This window comes from Coloeus monedula (genome assembly GCF_965178545.1).
Source record: "Coloeus monedula genome assembly, chromosome: 1".
NCBI lineage: Eukaryota > Metazoa > Chordata > Aves > Passeriformes > Corvidae > Coloeus > Coloeus monedula.
The window spans coordinates 102,342,376-102,366,764 of NC_138781.1; the positions used below are offsets into that span (position 1 = coordinate 102,342,376).

Consider the following 24,389-nt stretch of genomic DNA (forward strand, 5'->3'; position numbering starts at 1 on the left):
AGAATTTCTTTGTCAGCTGCTGTTCTGTGCAATAGTTTTCCCATTTCCAGACCATGGTATTAATGCCTCCTACACAACCACAAACTATCCTCTGACTCATGCCGCATTAAGAAGTACTGATAAGTTCAGCTGGCTTCATGTGCTTCACACATCCTTCCAAAACCACTTGGCCTTATTAGTAGTTAGCTCTCTAGGCTGCATTGCTTCAAAATGCAGTAGTCCCTGAATTAGAGTTTTAAAATTTTCATTGAAATGTAATTAGAATATTGATTATTTCAAATTTAACAGAAACGGAAATGATTCAACATAGGCAAAAACTGTCTTAGAAGCAAAGTAAATCAATTTGTGAAGAGCTTTGTGATGCAGAACTCAATCAGCCAAAATTGGATCAGAGATCTTAAAACGGACGACAAGCAAATTTACAATACAAATTTAACTTAAAATATAAAATATAATAAACATCATTAGAGAGATCATAAACATATTGATCTTCTATGCACCATGCCTTTGCTGCACATCTTGATGGAAAGTCAAAAGTCTTCAGCAATGAAGAATTATATGATATATAAACTATTTAATTAAAAACTGCCCTTTATGGCAGAACAGTGTTGTATGTTTATTTACATTGAAAACAAATGAAGTTATAATTACCTGGAATATTTTTGTCCTGTGTTTGTATATTTGACTTTCAGAACTGTTAATTTTAAGAAGAATTTCTATATACTTGGAAGGCTCTGTTTATTTTCTCAGGAATTTCATTTCAGTTAGGTGTTAGAATAGTATTAGTTTGACTTTAAAATTTCCATGCTATGCTCTGAGTAGAATGGTGAAAATATTATTTTGATGTTCTTAGTGACTTCTATATCCACAGTGTGAATTATTCAGAGTTTCATAATTTGTTGGGTGTTTTTGTTGGTTTTGGGGGGAAGGTGTTTTTTTTTTGGTTTTGTGGGGTTTGTTTTTTTTTTTTTCTGTTTTAATTGGAAATTCTGGGGTTTGGGGCTTTTTTTTTTTTTTTTTTTTAAATTCGTGGGTAAATTTGTGTTTCAGTCAATCAGTGACAATAGACCATTTTCTCAGGGGATATGTTTTGCAAGAAACTCTGAATAAGAATGGAAGTTCATTAATAGAGTATTTAAATGCCAGATGTACCATGAAGTACTCCCATTTTTTAAATAGAGTGATCAACCTCTTCTGTGATAGCAGAGACAGAGCTTTTCTATTCTTGGCTAGTGTGATGATATCCATGCCACTCAGCACTTACTTCTATATTAATGCTCTTCTGCCTGCCAAGAGCAGCACGTTGCATAGCTTTTTTTCAAGTCCCTATTCACCTGAAATAACTTGCTTTCTATTTATCTCTGTCTCAATTTAGAATGTGATTCATAGGTCTACAGTGAAAAATTATCAGACTTTTAAAGCACATGGAAGCAAGAACTAATCCTGAGGGATCTTCATTCTTTGGCTCTTAGATGCTGAGCTCCCCAGAGCCAGAATTATCTCTGTATCTTACACGGTGTCAGCCAAATTGTCAGCACCTAATTAGAAAGCAAGAGGATGGAGACAAGTGAAGATGCCTTTTTCACACTTCTGCTGTGATTATTGACCTGTTAAATGCTGCTTTTCTTACTTTTTATCTTTTATGATGAACTGAAGATTGGATACACCTTCAGTATAAAACACTAAAAGGAAAGAAACCAAACCAGTTGGGAGTACAAGAGATATCTCCTCTTCCTTTCTGAAGGAAAAGCTTAGATCAAAAGGAATTAGAGAATTGTGGAAAACTCAGGCTGGAAGACACATTGCAATTTCATCTGATCAATCTCTGCCTTCTGGGGCAGGAGAAGCATATCCTTAATGTGTCTGAGGAATTCCCATGTTGAATATGTATGGATAAAACTCTTGTGAGGTCATACCACAGCACGTAACCAGCCTTACAAGGAGATTTTTTTCCATTTTATCAAACCTAGATATCTCCTGGTTAATAATGACTTTAGTAATTGTAGTCCTCGGAAAAAAAAAAAAGAGAAAGAAAGTGTCATGTTACCAGTCTTCATCCTTCATTTTTTTGCCCAGAGAAGTTGTGGATGTCCCATCCCTGGAAATTTTCAATGCCAGGCTAGCTGGGGCTCTGAGCAACTTTGTTCAGTGTAAGTTGTCTCTGCCCACTGCAAGGGGGTTGGAACTAGATGATCTTTACGGTCCTTTCCAATCCAAGACATTTATGATTCTGTGCTTCTGTGATACCTCTGCACTAAACACAGTTCTTTCAACTTTTCTTCTCAGTTCATGATTCTAGATTTAATCAGTTCTTGTTCTCATCTGAATTTTCTCCCGTTTGTGTATAACCTTATTTTAATAAGATAAATAGTATGAAGTCATGTTCCACATAAGGTCTTACCATTGCTAAATGAAGCAGAAAAATGCCTCTTTTGTCTTGTATATAACTCTCTGTTGACATACTTGAGAAAATTTTTCTTTTGGAAACAGACAATGTGATAACATTTTCAATTTTATTTGGCTAGCAGTCAGAGCATCCAGATCCTTTTATTCATCTCTGGGGAGTTGTTTTTAATTTTTTTTTCTCTTTTCTTCTTTTTAATTCTTACCATTTTGAATGTTCAGTTAGTTACTAAGAATAATGATACAATTATGTACTCTCGGTTACTTTGTTTGCATTGGAATGTGCTATGTTAAGGATGAAATTGTAATTCAGTACCTGTGAGGATGGCTGTGCTTTTATCAAAGTAAGATAAAATTAGAAGGCTTGTTTTATATGTTCCATATGAGCATTGCTTTGATGAACATGTGTCATCGGGCTACTATAGCTGTTATCTGACCTCCATCTGTTTTGTGATAATTTGGGGATGACTCTCACTTCTTGTCTGTTCATCTTCTGACCCATCCTGCTCTCTGGGGAGACCTGCTGCTTGCCAGGGTAGACTTTAGGGTGCTGCAGTGAGACTGCTGAGGCTTGCCCTGCTGCTTTTTCACATGTACACCAAAGACCGGTCCAGGAGGGAGCTGGAGCACATCAGGCATGACTGCATGGTGCTAGAGGGCATGATCAAGGACACCAGCCAGTTCTTGATTCTGCTGAAGAAGGGAAAAGTCCTGGGAAAAGAGGACAATTCTGCAGGCCAAGACTGAGTTGCATGGCTGGTGTCAACAACATGTTGCCTTTTATCACCATGGGCTTTTTTATTGGTCAAGGAATGCTAGAAGGAGACAGGATCCACCTGAGCACCAGGGCAAAAAGCATCCTTAACAGATTGGTGAGGGGAGCTGCAATAGGAAAGTGAGACAACCCACATGTGAGCGAGGAAGTGGACAGGGCTAACAAGCAAATGGTGTACAATTACATGGACAGGAAACCCCCTGAAAACAAGAAAACAGGGCACAAGGATGACTATTCCAGTTATGCCTACACAAATAGGGAAATGCAAAGGGGGCACAAGTGGAATCTAATGGGTTAAACTTTTTTTTTTGAGGGCAAGTATTCTGCTACCTCTATAAGCCAAAAATACTTCATCTTCTCAGCTACTCTTCCATAATTTTATGCCACTGTAGCCACCACTTGGAAATTCAATTTAACTAAAGTGTGGTATTATCTCTCCTATCCAACATAACTTCTGTGACACCCAGTAGTTAAATTCAGACCCAAGAGTTTTGCAACTTTGTTTTTTGTTTCCCACATTGTAAATGTGGTGGATGAAATTCTGAGCTAATGCAATTTGGAAATCATCACAGGATGCAATTGCATGGGAAAATAGAAAGTCTACAGTGACAGCTTTAAAGCATTCACAGTTAAAGAGATAGTTTTAATTTGTCTAGGATGGACTGAATAATATTTTATTTGGGGAAATACAAGTTAACTTATGGAATGAACAGAGGCTATGAAAAGCAGAAAAGAAAAGGAATTACAGATTCAGGTAGTTAAACTTCCAAATACTCTAAAGGAAATCACTAACGGATGATTACTATTTAATGTCTGAAATGTTCCTATCTGCAAAAGCTTCTGCGCTGCTTATATTTCTAACGATGAACCTTTCTTTCAGCTGGCCTGTAAGACAGGAGTATAATCTAGAACTTAATAAGGACAAAAAGAAATGTGAAGGAAACTTTTGGTAAGAAATACTGATAATATATTGATTTCTTCCATTTTCTTACCTGGTACCAAGCTGCATAACAACCTCATTATGAAACAAACTATGTATTTCCTTCTTCTCCAATATATTTTCAGCCCATAAAACAATCCATTCAAAGTAATAACTAGGATCTGAGAAGCCAGGCAGCAAATTCCTGGTAGTGTATACTTTGTGCTACACTCCTGGGTGTTACATGACTTCTGGGGCTGGGCAGCTTGGGTTCGTACCCTGTCTATTGCCTCTGGCTTTCATTCTTGAGAAACACTGGTTCCAATAGTCATCCTTAGGATGCAGCTTGATTTTTCATACCCTTTCCCTTCCCCTGTCCCCTGCCTTTTTCCTTCTTTATGGCTTAAACCATGATATCCTCTGCTCTGCCTGTCGTCTGCCTCTGAAGAGCCTTGCGGAAGGTGTGAGTAGCTGGGCACAAATGCAGTGCACACATACAGGCAGGCTGTGACATGCAGTGTCTCAGCATAGCATTTCTCTGCCTTCATCCACTCTGAGACAGCATGGGTCATTAACACAGAAATATACCTCTATATTTCTGATATTTGCTTTCCAAGAAAAATGTTGAAAGCTTATATATTTTAAAAATATGAACACTTGCACTTCTTCTCCTTTAAATATCTAATATCAGATAGACATAGGTACAACTGCAAAATATGCTGAGATAATATGCTGCCAAGAGGTTGGTGGAGGATAACAAGCATGTAAGCACTTCCTCACTAAGGAGAGGCCTATGGACCTATCCTGAGTGCTGTCACCTCCTCCTACTTTCTGTTCAGGAAGCAAGATGACCTGACCATGGGCAGAGCAGGCAGCAGCGGCAGGGTCTGGAATGAGCAGCAGGAAGGCAGAGTCTATTTTTATCAGATGCAATATAAATTTTTATTTAGCATTTCTGAAATGTTCACACATGGCGTGTCACCTTGAGCTGTGCGTGTGCAGGGGTGAAGGTGTGTGGGTGTACTTTTTTCCCATAGAAGTGTTTCTCGGAGCGGGAGGTTTTCATCCCACACATACCAGGCTGAAAGCAAAGAAACTGTGTTTAGAAAGGTGCTAAATAAAGTAAGTGATTGAACAGAGAAGGAGGATGAAAGAACTATGATGATGCTGCTGTCAAAATAAAATGGGACAATTGCTTAAAACAAAAGCCTGGAATATTTAAGTGTACTTAGAAGATTTAATTAGAACTATGTAGGCCTGATTTGCCACTGTTTGTGCCTTACATAATCATATAAATTGTTCAAGGTACCATATTGTAATAAGGGGAGACATTTACATTATTCATCAAGAGTGAAAATACATTAATGTTGCTGCATATTTTCAAATAAAATATATATGCAAACAAACAAACAAAAAGTCATGATGTCTGTGTTTGAAAATGGTTATGATAGAATGTAGAGCAGCCAAGAATCTCCAAACTGTTTCTATTTTAATTTGGCTGTTTGTACCTTGTTCTTACTATTAACATAACATTTATTTTTTGTATACCTGCAAATTATAGTTATATCAAGATTTCCATATGGAAATTCTTCAAGGAATTTGCAAGGCAACCTTAGCTTTGTAATGTACCTGTTATAGTATACTACAATGTTGTAATATTATATATTATTGAGCAACTGGGCTATATTGTTTGGCAAATATAACACAAGAGTTAACTAACTAATTTAAAGACAGAAGGGATTTTCATCACTTTGGTGGAAAATGTTTTATCTCTTTGTTCCCAGTTGACCATATGTGCAATGTACATTTTTCTAGCAAATATATGGCAAAGCAGCAGGGAAGAAGGGTGGTTGTTATAAGGTCCTTTGGGTGACCTGTCATTTGGGTCAGGTGGGAATGCTCTGGAAACTGGCAGGTAGCATCATCATACACAAAATTCCCTATTAAGCATGTTTACATAGGAGAAACACCTGGAGTTCAGGGTGGCATTGTAATAAAACAAATAGGACAGCAAGGATGGACTCAGGAGAAGATGGGGAGCCATCAATGCTCCTGAGGGGAATGTGGGTAGCAGTAGAGCTTGCTCATAGTGGAAGACCAGAGCAAAGACTGCACAAGGAAGGGCAAGACTTCTTTGGCAAGAATACGTGGTTTATTGTAAAGCAGGCTGTTGCTGGAAGCTCGTGGTCTGAGGAAAGGATCTAACCTCTAAGAATATGGTGTTCCAGGGCGAGAATGGGTTTCTATCACTTTTTCTTTTACCCCTCTTCCCTAGCAGATCTGAATGAATTTGCAGATCTGCATCTGCTAGGTATAAAAAAAATTACCTGATTTAATGTAGTGAATTTTGAGGGACTGCACTTCAAGGAACATATTTTGTGAGTGTAGAGTCCCATCAAAGCAGTCATTCAGTCTAATTTGAATAATACTTAGACTTCCATGAGCAAATTCTTGCTGGAATTTGCATGATAACTTAAATGATTATCCAGCACTGGCAGTCAGCTTGAGTAATAGAAATTTAGCTGTCTTTGGCAAGCTGTGTAAGGAGTTAATTAGCTTCGCCGTGTTGTACCTTCTGTTTGGTTTAGTGAATTTATCTCTCTTCTATCCTTGTCTGTCATTAACTTTCAGTCTCCTTGATTGCAGTCTACATGGATCTTCAAGTTCTTCATTAATTATTTTAGGTAAACTCATTAGACACTGTTCCTTTTGTCTTTCTACATGTCAATGTTTTAATTGTATTTCTGGTCTCCAAGGGCAGAGGGAATATAACTTTTCTGTGCTATATTCCATTGATAAAAAATTGCAGGCTAGACTTCTTTACTCACTGTTTCACAAAGACTGAGAGACTCTCTGAAGTTACAGACTCCTACAATGGAGTCTCCATTCTGTCAACATGAATGGAATCACTTATTCCTAGGTAGACTACTTACCTTCTAGTTGTTGCCTCAGATAGAGACAAACATATTAAAAATATATAGTAGTGACTTTTTTTTACTTAAAAACACCTAATTTAAAAAAATTTCATTGAAGAACTTGAAAGATTGATTCTTTTACAGTGTAAGAAAAACAGTGTGATCATTAATCTTTTCCAACATTAAAGTCTTCAGCAAGATGACGGCGCTTGTCCTAGATTATGAGATACAGGCATTACAAAGCTGACTTTAGAAATCAGGTGGCTCTGAATTTGACAATCTTTCTATTGCAGACTTTTAAACATTTATTTTCTTAAGTTGTAAACAGTAAATTATATTACTAAAAACAATAACTCAGAGCAAAGGCATTTCAGTCAAAATTATTTAAGATATATCTATGGTTTCTATGTGGTTGAACCCTTGAATTTGTCTGGAAGTCTTCTTTCATACCACAAACAGACTATCACACAGGTTTTTCCCAAGAAGAGTGATTGAATGGATAAGAATTTTTTTTAATTCAAGTGATGTGAGGTTTGTGAATGGGAGAATTGCAATTCTTAGGCCGGAATGTCTTTGAACATAATTTACTAAAGCATGTCCTGAGGGTCACATCAAACCATTTTCTTATTATAACTAGTGCAGAAGAAGAACAAGACTATGCCAACTTTAATTAGATTGGCCCCCTAATTTATGCTGCTGAATACTTGCTGAAACTGCTAATAGAACATTCGTGTACTCAAAGTTTACAGAAATAGCCTTCTTGCAATGTCATCACAGACTCAGAGTTCCATAAAGACTGTTTTGTCTAAACGTGCACAAAAAATATAGTCAATCGTAGATAGGTATAAATTATATTTTTCAGCATTTCAAATGATTTCATGATCTTTCTGCTGTAAGTCAATTTCATTAATATTTGATGTACTGGAATTGTGGATACTAAACTTCCCTTGAATGAATTACTAGCAGGTTTTTTCTTAGGTTTTGTGTTTTTCAACAGATGCTTTTGAAGTGTCTGAGAAACAAAATAATCCCATGTTTACCAAGCCAGGAGGAGATGTTGCTTTTTACTAGCCCTTATAAAATTGGGGATTCAGTGCAGTGAGCAATGTGGGAAAGGATTAAAGCAGATTGGGTAGATATTGTCATTCTGTGCAATTTGCCAGGAAAGCAAAGCTTTGGTTCAGATTTCAAAGAACATACACCAATGGATTGTTCTGACCAGGATTGTCTTTCAAAACATTACAGCCTCTGACTTTGCAATGTAGTCCCATGTAGCTGCTGGGAGAAACAAAAACCATGTGATGAGTTTTACTGTGGCTGGTAAGTAAATGAGAAAATAGTTTTCAAAATAGGACCTTCTGAGGCATTAGTACTTTTACGCAAATAAAGTAACTCTTCAATAACAAGTGAGAATTTATTTAAATACCACATTCCAATTAGCAGCAAGTAAAAGATAACAAATTAACAATAAATCTTGTTTGCTCAAAAATAAGCTGGGTTTTAAGCTTGTCTGATCTCATTATAGGATTTTAGACCCGTTTGTGAGAAACTGGTTTGATGTTAAGAATCACAGAATAGAATAGAATCATAGAATTATTTAGACAGGAAAAGACCTCCAGGATCATCAAGCGCAACCTTTGACTGGGCACCACCTTGTCAACTAAGTCATTCCTGTTGTTTCTTGAACACTTCCAGGGACAGTGACTCCATTACCTGCCTGTTACCTGCCTGGGCAGACTGTTTCAATGCCTGACCACCTTTCCTAATGTCCAACCAGAACATCCCCTGGTGAAGCTTGAGGGAGTCTTTTGTCCTGTCACTTGTTGCCTGAGAGACCAACCCCCACCTGGATACAGCCTTTTCAGGTGGTTTTAGAGAGTGATAGGGTCTCCTCTGATCCCCCTTCACTCCAGGCTAAACAAGCCCAGCTCCTTCAGCTGCTCCTCATATAACTTACAAGGAGGAGATGCTTTGGAAGGGGAATGACTGCCTGAGTTTGCAGGAAGAGGTGGGCATTCTCCCAAAGAAGGCACGAGGAGAATTTCCCATCAGCATGTTGTATTGCAGAGCCTCAGGTATAAGACCTGTTCTCCAACAAAGGCAAAGAGCACACTCACAGATGAAAATGTAGATGTATGTAAACTGGGCTCCACCTTATTCAGGTAAGGGGTTTCCTCCTGGGGAGCTGAGAAGCACTCTAGGTTTTGCTGTTACTATTGTCACAGTTTGCTTATAATGGGAGCTACATGTCCCAACGGACACTTGAAATTTCTCAAACTGTGGGTTGAATTCCACCTTTTCCTCTATTTTCTGTTATGACTCAAAAAAAAAAAAAACAAAAAACAAAACAAAAAAAAAAACCAAACCAAAACAAAAAAACCTTGGTTTTGCTTCTTCTCTGTAGAATGCATTTTGGAGACATGATCCTTGCACCACCCCAGACCTTCTTCTGTTGCAGCATTCAGTCCAGCTTTCATTGCTCTGCCCTTGTTCCTGGTGATGCATGAATATTTGGCAGGGCTGTGGCATGGGGTGCAAAACTCCAAAATATGTTTAAACTGCAATATGGTTAATTGAGAAGTGGAGAATGTGCTTGGGAAAAAACATGATGACCTGCTTTACTTTGAATACTTGACCACAAAAATCCATGAAAATGAGCAGAATGTGATAAAAATACAGGAAACAGGACAAAAAGTCCTCATCCCTTACAATTTTAAACATTCAAATTTCAAAATCCTGACTATACTGATATAATCAAGTATGTCCTAATTGTAGAGCAATAGAAATATTTTCTTCTTACTCCAAGTGCAGTGCTTCTAACACCAAAATGAAAACATATAGTTGAAAAACATACAGTAACCTTCAGAATGATCAGTTCTACCTACACAAACTATTTCTTCTCCAAAAGAAGAGAGTTTAGTTCCCATGCTTCTTTTGCTCTTGAAACAAATTCAATTTATGATTTTTAGCCCTAGCAACGGCAGCATAGTTATGGCTGTTTATTAGAGAAAAAACTATATGAACACATTAAAGAATATGAAGTACAGTATGATTCAGAAAACACTCCATTGTAACCCTTTTAAGCCCCTTCCCTGTATTATTAAGTGCATTTTTGTTGAGTGTTCATTAATTGCAAAGAAAGTGAAATATCAAGGATTTCCTATTATTTCTCTTCAACATTTGGAACCTTTTCATAACACACAATTAACATTTCCAGTGTGATATGGAAAAAACAGTAAGTGCAGAGAAACAACAGGCCAGGCATCAGCTCCCACTGCACCCTGTAACATAGACAGCAAAGTCTCTCAGAAACTCGTGAGAGACTTACTCTGCTTGATCCAACAGTTGTGGCTAGAATAAACAAACTGCTGCCAGAAACTTGCTGCACTATTTTTTTTTGTGTATGTTCTACCAGTTCAGTCATGTCATTTTCTTTGGCTTAACATTGCAGCTAAGCCATTTTCCAGCTCAGATTTGCTACCAAACTCTTCCAACGCTTTAAGCCTGTTGCTGTGATTCTGCACGGGTAAAGCAATTCTTCTCGCCTTGCCCAGTTCCAGAGTTATTTTGAAATACTGAGTCTAGAAGGTAGGAGGAGAGGAGGGGAGAGCTGCTGTTCAGGTTTTGGGTTGAGAGAATAAGAGAAAAGATAAACCCTTTTTTTTTTTTTTTAAGCTGTTGCTGAGAGGGCCTCAAGAACTTTTGAAGAGGAGGAATCTTAGGTGAAAGGCACAGGATTATTTTAAGAGCACAGGATTATTTTCAGAAGAGGTAACAGTCCAAAAACTGCTGATTCTGAGAGGTGGCATGGTAGAAAGAAGCAGCTTGCTTATTGTCTAAGGGTGAATTTACTTTTGCAAAGAAAAACAGCATGGAATTCTTGTTAAGAAAAAAGGGAGAGAGGAAGGAATAGGTATTCAAGCATCATGAGAGCAGTTCTTGCAGTTGTATTGATGCCATGAAGATTTTTTGCCTTTTCTTTTATACCCTTGTTATACCTTTTTTACAATGTCTGTATTCTTAGTGTTTTTTAGCCCACATTCTTAGACTTGTTTGTCAAGCTAGGAGACTAAACATCTTAGAATCTTCATAGTTAGGGATCAGTGTGCCCCAGACCCCAAGGTCCTCTCCAGAACACATTCTGTAAACCAAGACAGAACCATCCAGGAGAAGGTTCCTTGGGGCAGGGGGGCTCACTCAAGCCTCTCATTGGGGAATTTTTGATAGATATCCTAATTAGTAAAATCTATACTGTTACACCCAATCTTTGGGGAGGCGGGCATTGTGGTGTGCATTTTGGTGCATTTGACCTGGATGTGTGCACCTAAGGATCCTTAAACTAAATACCAAAGTAAAATCCCTTTTCCCCTTCTAACCATGTTTGGCTCTTGATTTTAAGACCAGGAAAAGGCATCAGTGTCAGTAAAAGTCAGCATGCTGCATTTAAGGTTTTTGAATGCTAGTGAAAATTAAATCACAAGATCAATTCAGTATCCCTAAGATTATCCACTCTATCCCGCCAAATATTGTGACTGTTGTTTTCCAGCAACAGGAATTTACAGCTAAAATCAGATTTCTGCAAATATTTTTTGACCTCAAAACCTGGAACACATAAAGCAATGTGTTTGTAAAGTAGTGTAGCTCTTGTTGGACAACTCTTGCAGGAACAGCTGCATATTACATCATTATACAATATGTTCAAGAGATTTTGGATTAATTTCTAATGTGTTCTTCACCATATCTTTCCTTCTAAAAATTCTATCAATATGGAGATCAGTCATGACACCAGATTCCACATATGAACCCATTTTCTGTGTTTTTCTTACCATGCTTTTTTCTTTGAGACAGTCTTTGAAGAAAGGAAGCAGACTTGCAATCCACGTATTTTTTTGGTAGGTGATTGGGAAAGAATGGGACATGTCATATGAAAAGACTGAAGAATTAGCAGGGCTGATAAAGAAGTACTTATTCCCTCCTGAAAACACTGACATTTTTAGAAAGACTTACTGAATTTTTTCTCACTTCAGCAGAAAGCAGTGTAGCAAGTTCTCTTGGCAAAGTAAAACACAAACATGTTTTTGTGTGGTCCCACTAGATCTGAAAAACGGGTTGGTAGTTGTATTTACATGTACGTTTAGGGGGTCAGAGTTACATTTCAGTTTGTACTAGGCCTTTCACCACCTTTGCTGTCCTCCTCTGGACACATTCAAATACCTCCACATCCTTCTAAATTTGTGGGGCCCAGAACTGCACATAGTGCTCAGGGTGAGATGACACCAAGGCTGAGTACAGCAGGATAATTTCATTAGCATCCAGATGAAAAGAAGGGAACTACTTGTCCAGTCACTGGTGGCTATCATACATTCCTTGAGAGCTGGAAGGAGACAGCAGTGCTTCTGGGCCATGGGAAACAGACAGAAGATAAGAACTGCAGTAAGGGGGTGAGGAGAACCAGGACAGGAGTGAAATTAGCTTCCTTCTTCCTTCATGAAGTCATTCAGTGTGAATGCAAGATATTAAACCATGTGTATGGGTCTCTATTCAACCAAACACCATTCTCTGGGCATGAATGCATTTGTGCTGGATATCTGCCTTTCAGCTGTGGGGAAAACTATTTCAGTGATACCCAGTTGGGATACCATACATGCCAGTCCAACAAGGCACATGACAAAATACATGAAGGTCTTGACAGAGCAGTTTGAATCTCTTGTTAAAACAAATAACTCTTTGTCCCATCAGTGCTTCCTCCTCAAAACCAAAGTTGGTGCACTGAAGGTTGAAAAGTGTCCCACAAAGAAAATTTCACAAACTTGCAGAGAAATACTAATACTTAACAGAAATTGTACTGATGCCGAAAATATACTTAATACCCTCCTGTCAGCATATCACCTTTGTTGAGAACATAAGAACTAAAGAGACACATGATGAGCTTCTGACATGTTTCTGCAAAATCTTGACTGGAATGTTAAAGTCAGTAATTACAAAAGGTTTTGTATAGTTAAAGAAAACAAATGCCTAAGGAAGGTTTTGCTCACTTCAAATGAGAAAAGGCATACGGGCTTCGAGTTGTTGTTGGTTAAAAGAAAAGGAATCTAATGATTTTTCTCATCCAAATTTAACTGACAGCTGATAATCTCAGCTCTCAAACTCATTAACACAGAGATTATTATCTTGACCTGATAAAACTGAAGGTGAAACTTCAGAAAAAGAAAAATGAAGTCTGGAGCAGTTAAACTGAAGGGTGGAGATGCTGCTGAAATCTGTAACTCTATCCAGATTCACCCACCGTTGATGACAACCAAATACAAGATTTTAATTTTTTTTCTCTTGTTACTTATAGGATGGGTTTTTTTGCATTTCTGTAAGTACTCCCTGGCACAGACAATGATTTTCTCTGGTGGGTAGCATAACAGCTGGAAAAAAAGACATTATAATTTTACCTGAATTTGGAGGTAAGTATATACACCATCCTGTCATTTAAAGTGCACAGGAGCTGAAAACATTCTGGCAGTAGAGTGATTTCATGCACAGTTATAATACAAAAGGTGTTGGTTTTTGTTATCAAGCAGCCTTCTCTATAGTGTCACATACCTTCAGCAGTGTAAACTTCTGAGAGAATTTTCTTTCCTTTTTCTTTCCAGTAAAATAGCATTGGATTCAAGGATAAGACTCTTCTGTAATCAGTATTTTTTGTTATCCTTTCCAATGAACACATTAATGCTGAAGAGGCGTACCTGAGCAAGTCTCATGTGGTATTCAGGATAGCCAGATAAGAAGCTGTGAACCTTTTTGATCCCAGAGAGGAAAGCCATCTGGTGATGGCTCAGCAGCTGGTTAGCTGGGATTACTGTCATTAGTGATACTGATTGCTTTCCTTTGCCTATGAACTAAGCACGTAACTTTCTTGTCTACTCCAATGGAAGCACTTTCGGGCAGCTGTGGTTTCATTGTAGAGTGAGCAGAACATTAAAGAGGGAGTACACCTGAAGAGAGATTTTAGCTCCCATTCACCAATGATTTGCTATGGATTACCTGTGTGACTTTGATAATTAACTCTGTTCTTTCCTCCCACGTATTTCCTCCAACCTCAAAAATAAGTATTACCTTGCCACAGACTCGAGCACTATAAGAAAAAATAGGCTTATACCTTGAAGCCATTTTTTTGTCTGTCTCTACCTCTAGTTATTACAGGTTGCTCTTTAGTTTCATTTGAAGATATGACTCCATTCCAAAGAAATCAATGCATTTTAAGCAAAGTTAGTCTAAGTTTAACTTTTCCTGCCTAGGTTGCAGTTTTCAAAGAAAACCTTTTTTCTTAAGCTAGAACAAATGAGGCAGACTTCCTGACATCCATCATCAAGGCATGTACAATACTAGGTGATTGAAAAAAGGGGATGAAGATGGGAGAAATTTTTGTGAATTTCTTTTTGTTAAAATGTGAACAGATTTCTTTTTGAATTAGAGCAGAAAATAACTGATACCATTGTGTGCAGTACTGAACAGAAAATCTGTTGAGCACTGAGATGATCTTCCTGGTACTCAGAAAAATGACTTTCTGCCCATGGAATTATTGAATGATTGTTGGGTATCTCTTATGGGACAACATTTACAATCACAGAACCACAGGGTCAGGTTGGAAGACACCACAGTGGGTCATCTGGTTCAACCTCCCTGCTCAAACAGGGTCATCCTGGAGCACATGGCACAGGATTGTGCCCAGACAGTTCTTGAGTATCTCCAGTGAATGAGACTCCACACCCTCTTTGGGTAATCTGCTCCAATCTAGAGCACCCACACAGTAAAGAAGTTCTTCCTCATATTCAGGTGGATCTTCCTGTGCATCAGTTTCTGCCCATTGCCTCATGTCCTATTGCTTAGCACCTCTGAGAAAAGCCTGGATCCATCAATCTTCTTGGCAGCCTCCCTTCAGATACTTACAAACTTACAGGTTGGACTTGGTCATTGTATTGGGTTGACCCTGAGTTGATGGACAGTCTTTAAGACCAATTACGCTTCTCACAATTTACATATTTAAACCGCACAGAAAGGCGGGACTTCCCCTTTTGGTCGGAGCTCGCTTGCTGGGAGGTGGGGGCTCCGGAGCCTCCCGGCCCCGCCGGGCCCGGCCGGGGCCACTGCCCCTTTCCCCCTTTCCCAATGCTGCGGCACGGACCCTGGGTGGCTGGGGGGGGACTGCCTCAGAGCCACAGGCAGCTAAAACCAGCCATGGACTGCTCACAGCTAAACCCATCCAGCGCGGCTTCTGGGGACCGGCGGGTCCCTCTCCTCTCCATGCGGAGCCGGCGGAGTCAACGGGAGCCGGCAGAGCCTCCTGTCTGCAGCCAGCACACTTCGTGTTGAACTGAAGAAGACACCACGCAGCCAGCAGCACAGAGGGAGCGAGGCTTTCCCCACCATAAAGGCCGAACAAGAACACTCTTCAGCATGGCGGTGTCAGAGTCAGAGAGAAAGAGAAGTGAGTCCCGTGGGACAGAGCTGGAAATGGCGACGGGAGAAAAGAGGGCGGTGCCACGATTCTGGCGGGCAGCTTAAAAGAAACCTTCTTGCATGCCGTGGTAAGAAACTGTAATACCACAAACTGTTTGTCTCTTTAATCCATTTGAAGAACATGGGGGGATGGAGTATCTTCGTGTGCCTGTGAAGATTGTGAAGAATGCCGATGCCAGGCTATATAGAAGTAGTAAGAGGCTGCTAGAGACTTGTGGTGAAGAAAAAGCTTTTGTGTGCAGGCCAAAAGAACTTATCCTTAAAAAGATGAATAACCCCATGTGATGGCCCATGTTTTGCAGTGTGAAGGAACTGTGAGATTTTTCATGGGAGAGATGTTCTACACACAGCAGATTGATTGTTTCCGGGCGGATCTGCTGTTGGTGGCAGTTTGGGAACCACGTGCAACTGAAGGAAAAACCCTTTTTTCCCTTAAGCATAAGAGAGAGACTTTTCAAGAACTGGAACACTGACTAACATCCCATGTTCTGTTATCCCTTGTGTGAGCTAGGTAAAAGGAGAGAAGTGCTGGAGGGGGGGGGATTTGCTTTAGTTTTGTTTTGTTATTGTCTCTTTACTTTTAATTCTATTAGTAATAAAACTCTTTCATTGTACTGCAACTGTTTAAGGTTTGTGCCTGCTTTGCTTTTCTCCTAATTCTTATCTCACAGAAGGAAAATAAGTAAGTAATGAATATTTTGAACCAAAACCACTACATTTAATTGGTGTTTCTGCCCGGTTTCGAACTCAACCCGCTACAGTCATCTCAAAGGTTTTTCACAACCTAGCTGATTCTGTGGTTCTGTGACATTGATGATGTCTCCTCTCAGTCATCTCTTCTCGAGGCAGAACAGGCCCAGCTCCCTCAGCCTCTCCTCATAAAAGAGACTCTCCAGTCCCTTGACCATCTTTGTTGCCTTGTGCTGGACCCACACCAGGAACTCCATGTCTCTCTTGTCTCTCTTGTTCTGGGGTGAGGAGTCCAGAACTGGACACAGCTGTCCAGATGTGGCCTTAATAGGGCTGACTAGAAGGGCAGGATCACCTCCCCTGACCTGCTGGCAGTGCTCTTCCTAATGCACCCCAGGATCCCATTGGCCTTCTCGGCCACAAGGACACATTGCTGGCTCATGGACAGTGAGTTGTCCACAGGACCCCTAGATCCTTCTCTACAGAGCAACTTTCCAGCAGATCAGCCCCTAGCCTGTATTGGTGCAGGAGGTTATTCTTCTCCAGGTGCAGGACCCTGCATTTGACCTTGTTGAATTTCAGACAGTTCTCTGCCCATCTCTCCAACCCATCGAGGTCCTTCTGAAGGGCAACACGGCCCTCTGGGGTATTGGCCACTCCTTACAGCTTTGTGTTGTTAGCCAAGAACACTCATTTGAGTAGACTGAGAACTTTTATTAACCATATATTGAATCACTCATGTATGGACTGCTTTCTCACCAGGGGAGGGAAGGAGATAGAAAAGGATTATACAAAGCACAGCTATTTTATTTTCATATTGCTGTGCTGTGTTCACTCACCTTTGGTCATCCCAGTCACAACTTTACTAAGAGCTGGTTCAGCATAACAAAGGCTTTTTAGAAATGAGGAAATTGCTGTAAAGTCTGAATATTGAGCATGAGCTGTCATGGAAAAATGTCTTTATATAATCATTGATTTTTCAGCTTAGTTTGTCATTAAAAAGTTCATGCTGATTTATATTTATACAAAATACCAATTGTATTTATTACAATCATATTTTAGCAACTTGGGATCACAAATAGTTTATTACCTACATAGCTGAAGGGATTTCTGCTGCTGTTTTGCTGTTAGTTTTCCTACTGGTCTTCTGCATCACCACTGCTTGTCACAAAAAGTGAGTAACAAATCAATTTGTATAATATGCTGAAGCAGGTAAGGATGGATATGTTAACAGCTTATCCTACTATCCCCCTCAGAACCAAAGAAAAAAGAAAGGTATATGTAAAAATTGAATTTTCTCACCAAAATTTTAAACTGGAAAAAGAATATCAGTTCTATAGCCTATGAAAAAGTGACATTCTCTGGGTTTTTTTTTCCCTTTTTTTCACACTGGGAAAACAAATGGCTTGCTCAAGTTCCTTTGTCAGCTAAACGCTTACGTGGTATTAGACGAAACAACATGTTAAGGGTGATTTGTCAGGAATAACATTAAGCTAGGCATTGCTATTCCTGTTTTGTGCACAGAGGACAGGTGATATCTTGAAGTTTTCTACATCTTCTAGCATTTTTTTGTCCTCTGATTTTATGTTCCAGACTTACAGCTGGATCCAAAATAATAGTTTACACCATTATCTAAGTTTGCTCTATTCCTTGCCAAATATCTCTAGTGGTCTGATCCAGAAACTCTCTGCTTCCAAAGAAAAGAAATAGTAAGCAGAAAATGTATTCCTTCCCCTACCACAATATATGAGGCTGCCGGAATTTTGGGCAACATATTAGTATTTCCCCAAATCAAAGGGCCTTTCCAGGCTTTTATGACACAGTGCTAATCTCATGCGTGTTGCAGTTTGTACATCTACCTGGATTTTTATTGTATTTATTGGTTTCAGTGGGAAAGTAAGCAATACCAGCATTATCTCTTGCATGCTGGAATTAGATATTTTAGACTGTACTATCATGTATGATGCAGTTTCCTCCACTATGTTTCTGATTAAATATATGTCTTCAGAAAGAAGAGGAAGATCACAGAGGCTTTATCAAAAGCTTTGTACTCCACTCAGATCTGGTTAAGATCACCTGTTGAGATGAAGCTTACTCATGGTTTGTACTGTATATTTATTAAGATCTTTCTCTTCTATATCTGCTTTTTATATCCTCTGAATCTTATAGTCTAATCTTAAACTAGATAGACAGGAAAATTTGAAGATTTTAAAATATGATTACTACTAGTCATTATTTTTTGATGAATATCCTTTAATCCTTTACAGCTACATTTAGAGACTACTCTGTTCCATGTTATTAACAAATTAGCTCTTTTGGTTTGATAGCCTTTTTTATTATTTTCATCTTGTTAATGCCTTTTTTCTTCAAGTCATCACTTGTAAACCTGAGGCAAAAAATTATATTCTATGATACCTTTTGTCTTATCTGTTTTTTCCAGTTCAGCTTCACTATAATTCTTTGGGCTAGCTGTTTCAGTACATCTCCTTTTTTTTTTTTTTTTTTTTTGTATTGTAACAATCAGTGGTTTGGAACACTGAGTCTTCTTTTTTTCCCTCTTAATAATCCTATTCAAGCCCTGAAGGTTAGAAGTGGAAAGACAGGAGCCAATTTCACTGCTTCTGTCTTGTCTCTTCACACCCTAAATCAGGGGTGTGTTAAGGGAAATGCATGTTTCACAGTGGATGTGAGACTCTGGCTTTCCACCCATCTCCTCTCAGATCTCACTCCTGTATGATCTGGTGGTAAGCTCCACTGTCAATATGTGCTTATAAAGCTGATTTCTCTCATTCTGACTGTTGGGTCACTGTTTGTACCAGGATGACGCTTCCTAGAGTGACCACAGGCTGGGCACCGGCCATTTGCTTCAGAAAACACCTTCCCTCCCATGCCAGTTCACTCAGGCACTGTAACATTACATTGTCTTAATGATATGACTAACTCTCAGCACAGTCAATAGCTTCAGAACAATTCATGTTTTAAGACTGATGTAGGAGAGATTGCATCAATATCTGAAGTGTGTGTATGAGAGGAAGGGGGCATTTCACTGGTGCTTTACCAGGGACCAGATGTGGGACAGCTGGGAAACATATTCAAGCTGCAACTTCTTTTTTTCATATGACTTGAATCTGAAATGTATTCACAGAAAACAAGAAGACAAATAACCATTTTTATTGATGGTTTAATATTTCCCCATAATAAATCAGCATCTGAAGAAAAATTGCAGTTTTTCTCCTTTTTCAAAGCATAGCTGTTTTGAGAAAAGTTCTTCAACTTTTTCTTTTTTTTTTTTTTTCTTTTTAATGTTCTTCTAGCCTCCTTCTAACAGTTACGGAAGATCCAATTTTCATGGCATACACAGCAGAGAAAGAAGAGGAGAAGAATCATCACTCTGGCAGACAGAGAAGATTTATGCCAACTGCAAAAACATCTCACACAAACATAAGAAAAGATGATTTGGTTCTTTCTTAAGAATGAAGTAATCAAAGCACAGGCCTTTTATTTGCAGCATAAACTTTATTTTCTCTGCGCTGGTGAGACTGTGCTGGGCACTGCCTGGGCTGCTTTGGCAGGACTGTGACGTGACCCTGGCTGTGTTGGTGCTGTATTGCAGCCTGCAGAGTTACCCTACCCCTTCATTCATATGCAGGATTAGAGACTATTTGTCCTTCTGCAATTGAAACACTTTAGCCTAGTAGGTGGACTCTAAAGTATCAATTTTAGAACCGCTCTGATATGTAGAATGGAGCTGCATATGTTTACATAAAGTTAATTTGGTCTGAGAAATCTATGTGTATGAGAAGCCTATGTGACAGGGTGAGAAAGAAAATGTGTTTGATGTTGTCTTCGTTCATGGTTTTTGCATCTCAAATTGAGAACTCTATAGAATAATAAATACCCATGATTTTCCACACAGGAGGTGTTATTTTGCTGCCGGGCAAGCAGTACTATTCAGCTGACAAAAGCAAATGTATCAGGGCTCCTTGAACCTAGATTTAAAAGTATGAATAGCAGCTTGGTATCTGACAGCTTTGTGGTTTTACAGGCTTCTCGCCACAGTAATTTCAGTGTGTTCTATTTGGGGATGGAATTGAAGTGTAGTCCCTGCTCTCCTTCCCCACTCCTTCACCCCCTCCACTCCCCCCATGCCCAGAAGAAAACAAAACATGAAGACTCTGTCACTCTCAGGTTATATTTAATAATTTATTATAAGGTTTAATTGCGCAAAAAATAAATGAGAAACATGGAAGGTATATGAGTAAATGATGCAAAGCAGAAGAAAGCATGACTGAGAACATTTACAAAACAATACACATACATATGTAGTTGTATGTGTGCATATGTATATATTCTGCTGAAACCTACAGAAGAAATCACACAGAAATTGAACAAACAGACAAAAAAAAAAATCCTTAAACAAGGAGAACTAGAAGGCAGACCTGAGAATTAAGATCTATGCATCTTTTGGCCTTTTACAAATCTGCTGAATTACTGAGGACAGAATCCCAGTAAATGAAGGTGTTACCATGACAGCTGATAATCATCTATATCTGCATACTGCAAACTGTGTGCCTGGCCCACCTATGCCTGATTCCACTTCTCTCTTGAAGCATCTGTAAAAATGTTGCTGGATACGGTGCTTGGGATTTTTGTTTGGTTTTTTTTTTTTTGAAAGGGGTTAGTAGCGAAGGCATCATGAGTCTGTCTACAAATCAGGTACCAGTTCTGCTTGGCTGGCTAGGAAGAGCATCACAGCCTGACAGTGAAAAGCACATTTTGCGCAGCCTTCTCCAGTGGAAAGCTTCCTTTACGTGCACAGGAAAATAGGAGCCTAGGTTCTTCTGAGAATAACATGGACAGAAGGCTTCTCTTCACTATTTGAGCAACAGTAGCATCATGTGGTTATCCTACACTTCAGCTAAAAATCTAAAATCCTAAACTAAAGTGTCCTTTCAACTTATGCTCAAGACTTAAATTGTTTACAATGTCACATACCATTAAAAACTTCTTGTTCTGGTTTTCTGTACTCCTGAACAAGGACACGTTGCAATGGATGTTTGCTTTTTCTTTTAATTTCACTTGCTGAAAGTTTTCAGATATACAAATGCTTGAATGTGAAATTGATGAGGATACACAGAACTGTACTACTAACAAGTTGGTTTATTTCCTGAGTTATCAAATGTCATAGCAGATAATTCTACGTTGTGCACAGCCTTACAAATGAAGCCTTGTAGCATTGGGTCATTTCTTATGATCCCCCTGATAGTAAAATGCCAAAATGATAATGTAATGGATTTGATTACACTAAAGTTCTCAATTGGAATCCTGATACACAAACATCCATAAGCTGAGAATATGGTTTTACTGCTTTTAGAGACAGTCAAAATACATCCCTGCTTTACTGAGGGTAAAAAAAGGAGAGAGGTTGAGGTTAAATATCTGGAATATCAGATTGTTTTGATTATTTGTGGTACTGCCCTTATTTCTTTTCTCTCTTGGTACTTTCAGTTGTCTTTTTGAAACAATTCCTTATTTTTGAGATTTGAAGAGAAAACAAAATCTGTAGTGCACTCCTTTGCAGGTATTTAATCTGTTTTAATTCAAATTCCGTAAACATATTAGTTCTATCAGGATAATCCACAGGGAAAATCACATCACACATAGCATAATAAGAACAACATTTTTTTTTTTTTCAAAAAACAATCCCAAAACAACAGCTTCATTTTTGTACCATAGTCATATCAGTGAACAGCAGCTGAACAAGTGACTAATACAAATTAAAACCAAAAAGAAAACAACCCCAAATGTATCAATATTCTCGTTGGTTTAAAAACTAGTAGGCTACACACAAGAGAAACTTTGAAAAGCTCAATTTGAAATGCAATATTAGAACTCTTTAAATATTTTATGAGTCTAAGAGGTTGGGACCCAGTAAGAGTTTGTTTGCTGTTTGGATTACGTAAATAGACTTTCCAGTGTAAACAAACCGCTGTTTATTGCTGCTTAGTTTCAATATTTCCCATAGATTTGTACTTTCCTTTTGGAAATTTTTTCATTTCTTTTGAATAAATGCCATCAACTGTAACTTGGAAGTTTTTTATTGAACAGTTACTGTGTTATTTCATGCTGCACCACTCAGTCAAATAGTTAAGAGGGAGGAAAACAGAATCAACAAAGCAAAATGACACAACCATGGATAGCAACCAGCTCAGCATACCATCTAAACTGTAAAATAATTCTGTGGGCTTTTTAAGGTCTTAGAAACTTTGCTGAAAGGAAATAAATATAATAAAATGTGTTGTCATTAAAACTGAGCATTAAATACCTTGAAGGGTATTCTAGGGTAACTACCATGTGTGTGATTTGACAATGCATATATGAGATTAAAGAAAAGTAAGACCTTTTCCATAATAATAAAATTAATCTATTTTCATTGGGTCGAAAAGGAAAATGTTTAAATTCGATGTTCAAATGAATATTCAATGATTAACAGTACAACTAAGTCTTTAGAGGGTGTAAACGCACATCTCTTTGAAAAAGACTTCTGAGTGTAGGAAAGGCAGTCACCAGAGTTTGGATCAACAAGACGAAAAAGAAACTCACAGTCTATGAAAGAAGGTGAAAGTTAGAAACTGTTATTTTCTTTATTCATTTCAGATACATTCCTTTACCTTAAAGAACTTTTCTGACTGAAACATGTTCATGATACTGCTCCTTCTGTTAGTCTTCTGCTCTCCCTTGGCTGTGCGTCTTGGGGTGAAACAGTGTTTCTGTGAGGAAACAGGCTGTTTTAAGGGCTGGACCCACCAAGGAACGCAAGAAGCTGGACTCCTCCACACCCCCACACTTGGCAGGGTAGTTCAGCAATTAACCCTCTTTCTGACCTCCACCTGACCTAAATTCCCAGACACCTTCTCTGTTAGATGCCTAAATGTTTTCAAGAAAGGTCAGAAACAGCTTGTTCTAACTATACTGTGCAACTTAATCACCTGCCTCCTCTCCAGGTCTTATCCCAGGACTAGGGGACAGGAGGAGAGGACCAAGGAAACGCAGCAAACAGAACAGTTGGAGGATAGCTGCTACCTGCATTTGTTAGTTTACTCCTGAGAGATCCAAATAAGAAACCTTACTTCAGAAAAAGGAAAGATTTCAGATTCAGAGGGTTGTTCAGAGTATTGATCTCACTACCAGATTCATTTCTAGGGGTGGGATTTTTTTGGTTTGTTTGGGTGCTTTTTTGTCTGTATTTTTTTAAGGACGATGATTATTATTTTTGTAATCATAAAGATGTCAGGGCACCAGGACTCTGATTTTCAAAATCTATTTTTAAATCTTACGTGCATCATGTTCCTTTAAATCTACTCTGTTATGGAGCTCTGTGAAAGTCCAAATCAATGGTATTTATTTACAGTAGCTGAAACTCTGCCTCAGTGAGTACTCCCTAGTGCAATTTCCTTCAAAGCTGAGATGCTCAATAGGAGTTAATCCTCTAAACAGCTTTGTAAGTCTGACACTAAGGGTTATTTCCAAAACCAACCTGTCTGTCTACAAGATAGGTGCTAAAATGCTCTTTTAGGCTGCAGACCCCAGGAGTAGAAGCTATCCGCCACATTCTCAGACTGTATTGTTTAAGGTGTAAGTAAGGCAACATAAAAGACATTCCCAAAACTCACACATTGCTGGGGAACCGTTTTGGGCTAGAGCACAAGACACCTTCACAGCTGTGCCTCCCTGGGGTGTGGTGTCAGGGTGTGTGGGCTCAGGGTGTGGGCTCACTGCTCCTCTGATATCTCGTGCGAAAGGTTCCACCCCGAGGCTCGAGACCCACAGCAGTCTTCCAAACGCTAAACTGGACCGGGCTTTTCCCTGTCACATGAAATGCTGGTTCATCCTGCATCATACTGCCAAATCACTCAGGAAATGGGACACCCTTCCCAGTTCTCTCCCAGCCTGCATCAGACAAGCAAGCATGCCCTCCCCCCTGCCCTGTGAAACTGGCCTCCTGCACAGAAACAACTCATATTTTGAGGATGAAGAAGAGCCTGCAGGGCTTGGTAGGACAATCCTCCACCAAGAGGGTTCTGCTTTTGTCCCTAAGTTTTTTTTTTGTTCTTTTCTAGTAGTACAAAGCATTGAGCGTTATGAGAAGAGGATGAGCATCTGGATAACCATGGGATAA

At 39.0% G+C, this 24,389-nt stretch overlaps 1 pseudogene across 1 annotated transcript in view; it reads left to right on the forward strand.

Moving 5' to 3' along the window:
- Positions 1-24,389, forward strand: part of LOC309573469 — a 34,617-nt pseudogene extending 10,228 nt beyond the window's left edge. The window contains exons 3-5 of the transcript in view: positions 17,273-17,384; positions 18,219-18,310; positions 24,331-24,389. The product of the transcript in view is annotated as an uncharacterized misc_RNA (transcript). The remainder of the gene's footprint in view (positions 1-17,272; positions 17,385-18,218; positions 18,311-24,330) is intronic.